Below are 12,915 nucleotides of genomic sequence, written 5' to 3' on the forward strand. Positions count from 1 at the left end.
AAAAAAATTCATTGAGTGTTCGCTAACTGGTTCTGAGTATGCACATCACCCCCCACCACATGTTTGCAATGTAGTGTTTCAAGATGGTTCTTGTTAAAATAAACCCAGGGTGTGTACAATATTATTGTATGTCCATTTCTGTTTCTCTGCTTAATAAGTAACCTTTTGGCACGCACTGTGCTGCTTTTCTCAAAACTAAGTACCTTCTTTTCTAACAACTAACTGTCATCGTTTTAACGGCCGACTTAACCCACATGCGGAAGAACACTCAGAACAGTAAACAGTTTATTGCCAGAATTCTGGAACAGATAATGATCAGGGCTAGCCACGCAGACAGGAACCGGAGGACTGCGAAAAAGAGTGAAACAGTTCAGGTAAGTACTTGGTGAGTGACAGCTAACAGTCTCTGTTTCAGAAGGCTTACGGTGTGCATGGAGGACTAGATCCGCCAGGGAGATGGCAAATGAGTCTGGAGATCCAGGGGGGCCTTTTCTGGGAATCCACCAGGAACTCCCGGGGTCCAAGTAAGCGGATCGTTGGAGGGTGGACTGGGTGCATGCAGGCGAGGAAAGAGTACCGGAGAACGGACAGCCAGCTGGGACTTGATCCGGGTTCTTCTGAAGCAGGGTGTGATAAACCATCAGACTGAGTCAAAAGACAGAATATGGAACCTGGAAAGAGCGAGACAGAAACGGCTAGTAATTTATCTTAATCAAACAGACACAAGATTTTCAAAATACAAGATCTGGCGAGGTGACGGTACCGCTGTAGGCAAAACACTCAGGCAAAGAAGTGCTGGCGATCTGTCCCCTATATACTCCTCCAGATGATCATCAAAATGAGGAACAGCTGTCGCACCCAGAGACGCAGCCCTCAGCAGCTCCTGGTGGTGGAAGAAGGTAAGCAGGAGAGCCAGAGACTGCAGACTCTGACACTAACAGGTAAATGTATTTTGTATTTCATATAGAAATAAAGATATTCATAAAAACAAAACTTTGTTTTTATTATTGGGATTTTATGGGACTTACAAGTAAGTTGCTTCTCTGAGCAATCCGTGACCGTTTCTTCTGTGGTGCCTTAATGCCAGAGATTCACAGTCTCTTTGGTTCTGCTATACTGGCTCTTTAACTAAAATGCTTTAGTGAAGATTTTTATGACTTTGGGACATTTTCACAGTTTGCTATAATACAGACACATAAGCCCAACCTGCTAGGCTACGCCCCTTTTTGGCGGTCTATAAAACCGGGGAACTCCACCATTTTGTTTTCTTAAATATACTGCAAGAGGAGGCTTTAATGTTCACAAAACAATTCCCCAAATTAGTTTTGCACAAATACCTTTTAGTTTTACAGCAACGTAAACACAGGTGTTGACATTTTAATGTCCCTCAGACATTGCTGACTCCGTAAACAAAACGGTACCAAAATCACCTTTCTCTTTGCAGCAACCCCACTCGCATATCATAACAAACTAGAGACACTCACCTTTCTAACAAGACATCATTTGTCTTTCTACCACCTTCCATGGTGATATAATTTGCTCGCACATTACAGTCTGCTGGTTGCTGTCCACTGATTGCTAGCTTGCGGGTTAATCCGTTAACTTCCAGTTATGTTTGCAACTGTACATTTTGATGATACACAGGGTAAATGTCAAAACAAAAGGCTATGTCATATGCAGAAGGAGTCCTACAATGGAAATCAGCATTTTTATTTGACCAGATTCCCTTTTATTTACTTTTCATGAGGTGAAAAACACATCTGGGAAAGTTTTGGCACCCTTTGCCTAACTGCCATTTCTGCCTGGCACATTGCCCTCTAAAACCTTTGTGGAACATATATGCTTCAACTTATTCAGTCCACATTTGCTGCAGTTATAGTGAAGATGTGGATGAATGCAACCATTCCAAAGGGTTTCCATAGTGTTTTGCAATGTTAATTTAGAAAAAAACTTTTGGGAAGGGTTAAAAAAATTTTTTTTTTCTTTGTTTAATCACAAAAAATTCAGACATAGTAACAGTTACAATAGTGGTTCCACTGGAAAAATATTCTTTTTTTTGTCTTACCTTTACACAGGTACCAGAAGTTTGTATACTCTTTTAACTGTGGAGCTGTACTTGATTTATTTAGGGTATATAATTTCAGGTAGAAATTCCCTAAAACCCCTTAGGGCTTAACAGGTTAATTTGGATTATATGTGACAGACTGGAAAATACAATTAAATAAAGTACAGCAAAAAAAATTGATTATTATGAAAAAGTTCAATATTTTTGTCACTAATTTCAGAAAGTAAAACTTGTATATTATATATAATAATTACACATAGAGAGAAACATTTCCAGCCTTTATTTCTTGTTATTCCAATTAGTATTCAGTGTCATTAGAATATTACATAAGATCAATAAAAAATATATATATTTTCAACAGAAATATCTGGCTTGTAAACCGTTGTGAATGTTCACCATTACCTGTTCGTCATAAGGTGGGACAGAAACAGAACTTGAATTTGACCTAATGGCGACCTCCCCAGATGAAATTGGCTATACTTGTGCTAGACCAGACTATACACAGTCAAATATTTCACAGTAAACAATGACTGGACCTCTGTTCATTCTCCCACTGATCCTCTCAACTGAACCCGCCCTGTTTTTCCCTTCATAACATTAATTCAACCATTGTCTATACCCCTTATCCTCCCAGGGTCATGGGAGAGGATAATGATGCCTATATCTCCAGCAGTTATTGGGCAAGAGGTGAGATACACTCCGGACACCCCACCAGTCCATCACAGGGCAAAACAAAAACACGCAGGACAATGAGTCATGGACACATTCACTCATTTTGGAGTAACCACTCAACCTGACAGTCATCCTAACAGTCATGATTTTTGGACTGTGGAAGGAAGCTGGACTACCCAAGGAACGACCATTCATGCACAGAGAAAACGTACAGGCAACAGTGCTAACAACTGCACCAGTGTGTAGCCCCTCATAATCAACAATTTCAAGGAAATCACCTTTTCTTCTTCCAGTGTTGGGAAGGTTCAGCCCCATATGTCATGGACTGTATGGAAAGAACCTAGATTACAGATAAACCTTTCAAGCTTAATATGAAACCCTGCTGGAACTCTGAATTAAAGTAAACACCCCTTTACTATGCATGGTGAAACTAAAAAGGTGGCTATAAATCAAGCAACCCAAATTCGCTTTGAGACTATCACACTTTCCTTTACCATGTTTACAAACCAACACATGTATGCAAATTTCCAGCATTCAGTGCAGTGAAGAGAGAAAAGGAGGGTCTATTTCATGTCTCTAGTGATTGCCTGCTGTGAGTCATGGGACATATATCTGCTTTACACTTTTAATAGGCACATTCCCAAGTAGAGAGGTCTTAATTAAAATAAAGACTTAAGACTACACAGCTTTGTTTCTCTGATAATGTCGCTTTCTATCTTCTTTGAGTAAGGCCCTGATATTTTTTAAACAAGACACCAACCAGCAAAGTTATTTTCCAAATGTCAAACCTGGGTCAAAGATACACTTGGCTTGACGGTGTATTAAGAGTCAACAATATTAAAATTTAGTTGAAAACTCAAAGCTAATGGCAACCCTTTGAAAGGTTATATGAGTGAGAACTCACACTCCTTCAGAATTGAATATCTATAATTACATTTGCTAAAACTGACTGTGCCTCACATTGACAAGAAAATGATTTATTGGAGGTTATTGTAAAAAGGGCATATGTAAAGAAAACACCTTAGATACTCTGCAGGAAGCAGCTAATGAACAAGGATTATGTATTTATTTACTATTGAAATGATAAATAACAAATATTAATTCTGAGATCAATTAAATTCCCATACATCTGTGGAAAGGTAGAATATATATATTTTTTAAGTGAATATTGCTTTAAAGCTTCCCTGCTGCAACAGCAGCTGCTCTGACTGATGTCTGGAAGCTGAGAATTTTAGAAGATGCTCTATTAAATACATGGAGCATGCAACATCAAGTTTCTACTTTGATATTAGTTATTAAGCATAAACACTAATCGTTAAGATTTGTTGCACAAGTAGATTATTCCACATTCAGAGTACAAGATGATTTCACTAGTCATATCTCATTTTAATACTCATTCGTATCAAATCTTACTTGTTGCATTATGGGCAGCTCCTCAATGTTCAGCAAAATGAACATAACTGATGAAAGTCAAGGTGAAAACTAGCCAGTTAGGTTTCTAAGAGCTTAGCAGTAGCACTGAAGGTGTGGCAGGATTTTTTTGGCTAATAGCCACTGGTTATGTTTCACTTGTGAAAACAATGTATTGTATTCTCAGGATATTTGGATTGAAACAATGACTAATTTATTTAAAAGAAAACCTCCAGGTTTTGACCCAAAACCTTCAAATTTCTGCTAGAAAGCTGAAAATGAAGATAGATTTCATTTTTCAGCATCACTGTGAGTCCACACATATGTGAAATTTGACCACAGAATGGCTTCACCAGAAGGAAATAAACGTTCTGGAATTGCCAGCCAGAATTCAGACTAAATTTGACAGAAAACATATGGGGTCACCTATAGAGGGGTGTGGACAAGAGGTATCTTCATTTTGATCGAAAACGTTTGTATGGCAGAGGAAAATATTGCCAAGCCAAATTCTGGTATGGTGACAGACTCCAACCAAAGAAAATTGGTTCAACAAAACTTAGTTTAACGATGTGCACATTGTCCAACAAGCTTGTTGTAGCTTTTTGATTTTTACATTTCCCTTTCAACAAACTTTTTGTCTGTAGAGGATATCTTTCCCACTAAATATGGAAAATGTTTTAAAATTATTTATCAAGGTCTTATTTTATAACTCACGAATTTGTGGAGTTTTAAAGGGGATTAGGTAGACTTTCTACTTCCCCTGTTTCAGGAGTTGAGTTTTGTCGGGGTCGTTCCCATTCATTTGATTGGGACATTGGATATTCCAAGTAAAATTGCTGTAAAAGTTCAAAGTGCATAAAAAGTAAATGCAAGATATTTTTTGTAAAGATACTCAATATTAATTAATGTTACTAATAATATTGGTCATGATAATCAACTCATACGTGACTCTAACATCTCAAGGAATTTACAGGATATGAGTTGTGTATTTGACCAACATGTGACTTCAATACCTCTCAAGGGTAATTATCTCTACAAAATTTTCCTCAGAGATGAAACAATGCTCATGGTCATATTTTGGGATATCATGACAGTAATCATGAGATGGTTGACAGTATGACTATGAGAAAAAGATCCAGGTAAAAAAGAATAGTCCTGTCTCTGTTGTTGTTCTCTATCTAAACATCTGACTTCCAATATAACTAAGAGAGCTGCTTTCTTTAGATGTTTTCTGAACATTCTGGCATCATTAGTTGTATCAAAGAATGAGATAAAACAGAGAAAATGAACACTAAAATACTTTGTTGACTGATGCAGCCACAACCACCTGCAGCATAACACCAAGACCAAGAAGTGTGTGAACTTTGGAAGGAGCCAGTCCATACCAGTTCCTGTGACTATCCAGGAAGATTGAGATGATGTGGAGATTGTCTCCAATCACAAGTACTTGGGAATTCAACTAGACAGTGATCTAGACTGCACAAATCATATGGCAGCACTGTACAAGATGGGTCAAAGTCGCCTATAGATTCTTTGGAGAAATACCACCTTCTATCAGGCTGGTAGAAGGTGCTATGTGTCCTTTTGTATGGAGCGGTTTGCTGAGGGGAGCAGAACTTGTAGCAGACAAGAACAAAATGCTCTGTAAATTGAACTTCATCATCAGATTTATCTATATTAGTCTATCAGAATCAGAATCAGAATCAGAAAAGCTTTATTGCCAAGTACGTTTTTGGACATACAAGGAATTTGTTTTGGCATAGTCGGTGCAATACAGTACAAGTTAAACAGTACAAACATATCTACAATATAATATAAATATAAGTGCACAGTTTTAAGTGAGTGAGAGTAAATATAGAGCAGTATAAGATGCAAGAGCAATACAACAGTGCAGGTGATCATTGTGCAAGTAAAGCAGTGCAAGTAAGCAGGAGTCCAAGCTGAGCGTTAATGTAACACATAGAGTTACAGGTTACAAGTGTCCTGTCAGCAAAAAAAGGGGGGGTGTGGGGGAAAGGGGGAATGTCAGGGTGGTTTCCGGGCTTTGTTAACCAGGCTGGTGGCAGATGGGAAAAAACTGTTCTTGTGGCGTGAGGTTTTGGTCCGGATGGACCGCAGCCTCCTGCCAGAGGGGAGAGTCTCAAAGAGTCTGTGACCAGGGTGGGAGGGATCAGCCAGAATCTTCCCTGCCCGCTTCAGGGTCCTGGAGGTGTACAGTTCCTGGAGCGACAGTAGACTGCAGCCAATCACCTTCTCAGCAGACCGAATGACACGCTGCAGCCTGCCCTTATCCTTGGCTGTAGCAGCGGCGTACCAGATGGTGATGGAGGAGGTGAGGATGGACTCAATGATGGCTGTGTAGAAGTGCACCATCATAGTCTTTGGCAGGTTGAATTTCTTCAGCTGCCGCAGGAAGAACATCCTCTGCTGGGCTTTCTTGATGAGGGAGCTGATGTTTGGCTCCCACTTGAGATCCTGGGAGATGATGGTTCCCAGGAAGCGGAAAGATTCCACAGTGTCAATTGTGGAGTCACAGAGGGTGATGGGGGCAGGTGGGGCTGGGTTCTGCCTGAAGTCCACAACCATCTCCACTGTCTTTAGAGCGTTGAGCTCAAGGCTGTTCTGGCTGCACCAGTCCAACAGATGGTCCACTTCCCATCTGTACGCGGACTCGTCACCATCAGAGATGAGTCCGATCAGGGTGGTGTCGTCCGCAAACTTCAGAAGCTTGACAGACTGGTGACTGGAGGTGCAGCTGTTGGTGTACAGGGAGAAGAGCAGAGGAGAGAGAACACAGCCTTGGGGGGAACCGGTGCTGATGGTCAGGGAGTCAGAGACGTGCTTCCCCAGCCTCACGCGCTGCTTCCTGTCAGACAGGAAGTCAGTGATCCACCTGCAGGTGGAGTCGGGCACACTCAGCTGGGAGAGCTTCTCCTGGAGCAGAGCTGGGACGATGGTGTTGAAGGCAGAGCTGAAATCCACAAACAGCATCCTGGCATAGGTTCCTGTGGAGTCCAGGTGCCGGAGGATGAAGTCGCTATCACACTGTCAGGATCTGCCTGTGTTAGGAGTTTGTTGTTTGAGTTTTTTATCTGTTTTCCCTGCCCTCCCCTGTTTTATAGTTGCTGTTGTTTTGTTTCTTTCTTTGCAGTTTAGGGTCGTGATTTATTCTAGTATTTAGATGTTTCTGCTACTTCGCTCATCTGTGTAAATTGGCCTCCCTCCTGCTCCTGATTTTCTCCTGATTAGCTCCCATTGTGCATTGGTCCACTCTCCTCCCTACCTCAACACTCCATGGTTTTCTTTGTTCTCCACTGGTTCCTCCTGGCTACGACCTACTTCAGGTCCATGTTTTTTATTATTATTATTATTATTAAAAGAAGCTTTGCAACTCACCATGCTGCTGTTGATCTGCACATTCGTCCAACCAAAACTCAGCATTATATGACTCACACCCACTTAAGGCTTTAGGCATTTCAGAGAGAATCACCTTCAGCCACAGACTGATACCTTCAAGGTGCAGGACAGAATGTGACAGGTACTCATGCATGTTAGCAGCCACTGGGCTCTTCAACAAAGAGTTTTAACCTGGACATTCCATTTACTCATACTGTACATTCATCTTTTATATTACTATATACTATGCAAATATTTGGATGTCAGAATTGTAAAGGAAGAAGCTTTGAGACAGATTGGAGAAATGACAAATGAAGGGGGGACAATATTGCGAGAAATGTCAGCAGAAAATCACAAATAAAATGCATTCCAAATGGAAACATGGTGAACATTGTTTATGAACATTTCAAGAATAATTCTCAGCATGTGAATATTTTACCGATGAACTCCGTGCTACTGTGTGCAACTTGCAGCTCTTTATCTTTTCACTATGCTAGTTCTTTTGCAAACCTGAAGCTTTGTCAGTGTAAATTATGAGAGATCAAATTTTTTCCTTACTTAAATAAGAACAAGGTTGTATTTTCAAAACATGTCAGGTTTATCATAAAGATACTAAACAAGAAATTTTGAAGATTTTCATTGTGTAAAATTTGACTTGGCTCCATGCATTTGTATAGTGTCATTTCTGTGAATTCATTAGAATTGTAAATCCACCAGGATAAAGCCACATAACATGAGTGCAAATAAAACTACTTTAAATCAATAAATAACTGCTGAATGTAAACACTTTTAAGAAATAAATGAATAAACAAAGTCTTTTTTTCTATCCTTAGGTTTGTAAATTTAGCTTTCTGTTTAGCAACATATCAACTTTTAATCCCAAAACTGTCGGGATCTGGGTTGTGTTTGTGTTTTTGTGCTTGCTACATGTGTTCAGTGTTTCAGATGGTGCTGGAGTTCTCAGGTGTGCTGGGTGACAGGTGCGACTTATTCTACAGATTACTTGGAAGAGTACTTAAGCAGGAGGCTGCCAGCACTTTGACGCCAGAGTGTTTTGCCTTCAGTGGTAACAAGCTCAGCTAGCACTTCGTTTCCTAACTACTGCTTCAATCTGGATTCAGACCAAGCTGGCAGTTTCCTGCTTCCTCTGTTTCCTGGACCAAGGCATAAGCGTACCCTGTCCACCCTCCAACGCAAGTATTTGCACACTGAACTCACTCCTGAAATCATCAAACTCATTCAAACGGCACCAAAGGAAATCACCTGAACAACTTCAGCTTCGACAACCTGGATACCGTATTCCTCTACCCCTGGCGACCTGACCGCACCCACCTTGTAAGCCGCTTCCTTGACTATCAGAATTCTCATTTGCTCAGTCTAATTTAGTCCCCTGTTTTCACCAGTTCTCTTCCCCCCTCTCCATACAGTTAAAGATTCTTCAGCTCATGTTCCCTGATTATGTCACAAAAATATTTTCACTAGATCTATTTCTCCGGAGTGTTCTTCTGTATGTGGGTCAGATCTACTACGAAAATAATGACAAACTGAATTCTTTATCTGAGATGCAGGAGCATTTTTGTCTTTAAAAGTGAGTGATGTCAAATGATATGACTGCAAGAAGAGATCTTTGTCCCGTCAAAGACATGTATAAACACAAATACTGTCTCATCATATATGACTCTGATCAGAGTTTTACTAGATTTGTGATCTTGAAGCTAAAGACAACAATAAAATGTAATTTTTCTTTTTGTAGCACTATGGCATTATTTGATTAATTGGGTGTTGTTTAGGTGCTCAGTTCTGTGGTTGGTACCTGTTGTTCTTTCCTTTCCTCAGTCTTCTGTATAAATATTGACTTCAGATCAAAGCTGAATCTCCAATTAATTTTACTGTTGAAATGGCTTTTTCCTCTCACAGGCCACTCTCTTTATGGTAATGGATCAGATGCATGTAAACAAAAGAGAACCTCTCTACTAAATTTAGAAGTTTATTTCTAATAAAGTCAGTCATCATTCACTCACTTTCTACCAGTTCTTCCATTTTGGGTTGCCGGGAAGCTGGTGCTGGGGTTCAACTTGTAAATCTGTACTTCTTTTTTGACTACCTTGATCTGGATGACTGAGAATCTACACCAGTATGTATCCAGGCATATAAATGGAAAGTTAAGTACAATGAAAAAGTGCAGTTGAAAATCATACACAAGCAAAAGGGATACTTGAGGGTATTCTGAAGCAAAGCCCATGACATAAACCTAACAGATAATCTGTAGGTTATTTTCACGGGGACCCAAAAATGCAGATAAGTCAATGTAAGTAAAATAACCTGTGGTTCCTTAACAACTCAGCAGTGCCACAGGCTAATTGTCTCCATGCCACAACATGTTCATCCAGTCATCCATTGTCGATACCCAATTATTCTTTCAGGGACATAGGGGTGCTGGTGGCTATCACCAGCAGTCACTGGATGAGAGGCAGGGTCCACCCTAGAAAGATCCCCAGGCCATGAAAGGGCAACACACTCATTCACACCTAAGGGCAATTTAGAGAACCCAATTAACCTAACAGTCATATTTTTGGACTGTGGGAGGAAGCTGGAGTACCTGGAGACAACCCACGCATGCACAGAGAGAACATGCAAACTCCATGCAGAAAGACCTGGCCGGGAGCTGAACCCAGGACCTTCTTGCTGCAAGGCAACATCGCTACAAACGTCTGCCCACCGTGCAGCCCATTTCTATTAAAGTTTCTAGTAAAGTATTGTCCGTATTTATCTGTAGATTCTGTGCATCACATATGTATTTATATATGTGTGTGTATATAGTACTGTGCAAAGGTTTTAGGCGGGTGTGAAAAAATGCTGCAAACAAAGAATGCTTTCAGAACTATAAATTGTTTATTTTTATCAATTTACAAAATGCTTAGTGCGGGAACCCAAACATACAGCCAAAGTCATTAAGAACTATCTGCAGTGTAAAGAAGAACAAGACATACTATAGACTAACTATAATTTAAAAAAAAGACTTACTGGAAGTGATGGAGTGAGCCTGGGATTACAGGAGGAGACAGAAGGATGTGAGAAAGCCTACATCCACAGAAGATCTGTGGTTAGTTCTCCAAGATGTTTGGAACAACTTACCAGCCAAGTTCCATCAAAAACTGTGTGCAAATGTACCTAAGAATTGATGCTCTTTTGAAGGCAAAGGGTGGTCACACCAAATATTGATTTGATTTAGATTTTTCTTTTGTTTATTCACAGCATTTTGTCGATTGAGGAAAATAAATGATTAGCACTTCCATTTTTGAAAGCATTGTTTGTTTACAGCGTTTTTTCCACACCTGCCTAAAATATTTGCACAGTACTGTGTTTGTTTGAGATTGTTGCAAATGTATTAAAAAAAGAAAACTAAGAAATCCCATTATGTAGGCAAACATAGCAGCCTGTCTTGAGACCATGAGAAACAAAACTCTCTGGTCTAATGACATAAAGGTTTGGACTCTTTGGTGGGAAAGCCAGGCGTCATGTTTGGATGAAACCAGGCACCGCTCATTACCAGACCAATATCTTCCCTACAGTGAGGCATGGTGGTGGCATCATGCTAGGGATGTTTTTCAGTAGCAAGGAGTGGCAGACTAGTCAGGATAGAGGAAAAGATGAATGCGGCAATTTACAGAGACATACTGAATGAAAACCTGCTGCAGAGCACTCTTGAACTCACACTGGGGTGACAGCAGAACAACAACCCAAAGCACAGCCAAGATCTCAAAGGAATGGCTTCAGAACCACTGTGTTAATGTCCTAGAGTGGCCAGAGAGAGTCCAGACTTAAATTCGACTGAACATCTCTGGAGAGATCTGGTAAAAGCAGTGAACAGACGTCTCCCATTCAACCTGATAGAACTTGAGATGTACTGCAAATAAAGAAGAATGGGTGAAACTGCCTAACGATCGGTGTGCTGAGGGTGTGGCATCATGTTAAAAAAGACTTGAGGCTGTAATTTCTGTTAAAGGTGGATCAACAAGTGTTAAGCAAAGGTGGTGAATACTTACATATATTTGAAGTCGAGTTTTCTATTTCTAATAAATTTGCATCAATCTCAAAAAATCTTTTTTTTACATTGTCATAGTGGGGTATAGTGTGTAGTAATAATTTGAGGAATGACAATTTGGTACCATTTGGAATAAGGCTGTAACATAACTAAATGTGGAAATAATACAGCGCTGTGAATACTTTCCGGATGGACTGTATATTGTATACTAATAGAGAATTATATGTCTTCAGGCTCTGCTGCTCCTGCTCTCAAGACCAAAACTGCTAAAGCCATTCATTGACTCTGATCAGCTCAGTGTCAAAACTGCATACTTGGCTTGCAAGTATGTCCTCCCCTCCCCTTTTACTTTGAGCATGTGTTTTGGTCCATTTATTCAAAGTTTTGATACCCTATTTTTACAATGTTTTGACAGAAGGCAGTAACTTCTTTTCTGTCTGTAAATAAAACTTAGCTTGTGGGGTCCAAATTGACCAAAGTTGGGATTGACTGGTCATCAGAATAAGGATCATCAGAATGCTTCAGAGAAAGTTACAGTCACATGAAACTCCTTTTGGATGATAAATGTCAAGCCAGAACTGTTGGGTTATGAGCCGTTAAAAATATTTAGATGTGACAGGTCTCCTACAGAATTCTCTGTTGGTTGCTCGGCCACATCCATGAATAAATGATCAAATCAGTTGATTAGCAGAGGGAATGTCAGAGGAGACATGCTCTGTGATCTAAGAATAAATACAACCTGAAACTGCAATATTTTTCTGGTCCTTGTCCTCTGATTGTTTAAAAGTACATGTCCCTTACCACACAATGTCATCTTGGACAGAATCAGCTTGACAGCAGCCTTGTTTACTGGAGTGTCTTGATGTCATGGTGATAAGCACTCAATCAGACAGGTTCTCCTCTGTGTGCATATTTGACTTTACTCCAAATGAAAACATCTCCATAATGTTCAATGAACATGTCAAAGTTGTTTGTCCACAGGAATTATGAAAGTTCAATGTAGGCCAAAACTAAGCTAGTGAGAATAATTTTTTAAACCCTATATACAGATTTGTTTAAGAATAAAATTAACAGTAATATGTTTGTCATACTAGATTATTATATTAGACCTACTGATTCAAGATGAGATTGAGGAACATCGTTTTTGGAAAACAAAAAAAAATGGACAGAGGTAATTGAAATCACACAAATCACATATTTGAAAGATTTTAAACAAAACAAATTATTGCAGTCTATATTAGTGTGATCAACATACCTTGGTACATATGCTTGTCTAATTCCAAGGTATTGCCTTTAAAAGTCATTGAAATTAATAATTGCTATGTTT

The 12,915-nt window shown here is 39.7% G+C and overlaps 1 long non-coding RNA gene across 1 annotated transcript; it reads right to left on the reverse strand.

The window, feature by feature from the left end:
- Positions 1 to 281: 281 nt before the first annotated feature.
- LOC124876238 lies at positions 282 to 12,479 on the reverse strand. The gene is made up of 4 exons (XR_007040254.1): positions 12,390 to 12,479; positions 764 to 883; positions 425 to 671; positions 282 to 348 (listed from the first exon to the last, which is right to left on the reverse strand). It is a non-coding gene; the product is annotated as an uncharacterized LOC124876238 (long non-coding RNA).
- Between the last annotated feature and the right edge of the window lie 436 nt (positions 12,480 to 12,915).

This window comes from Girardinichthys multiradiatus, chromosome 1, assembly GCF_021462225.1.
Source record: "Girardinichthys multiradiatus isolate DD_20200921_A chromosome 1, DD_fGirMul_XY1, whole genome shotgun sequence".
NCBI lineage: Eukaryota > Metazoa > Chordata > Actinopteri > Cyprinodontiformes > Goodeidae > Girardinichthys > Girardinichthys multiradiatus.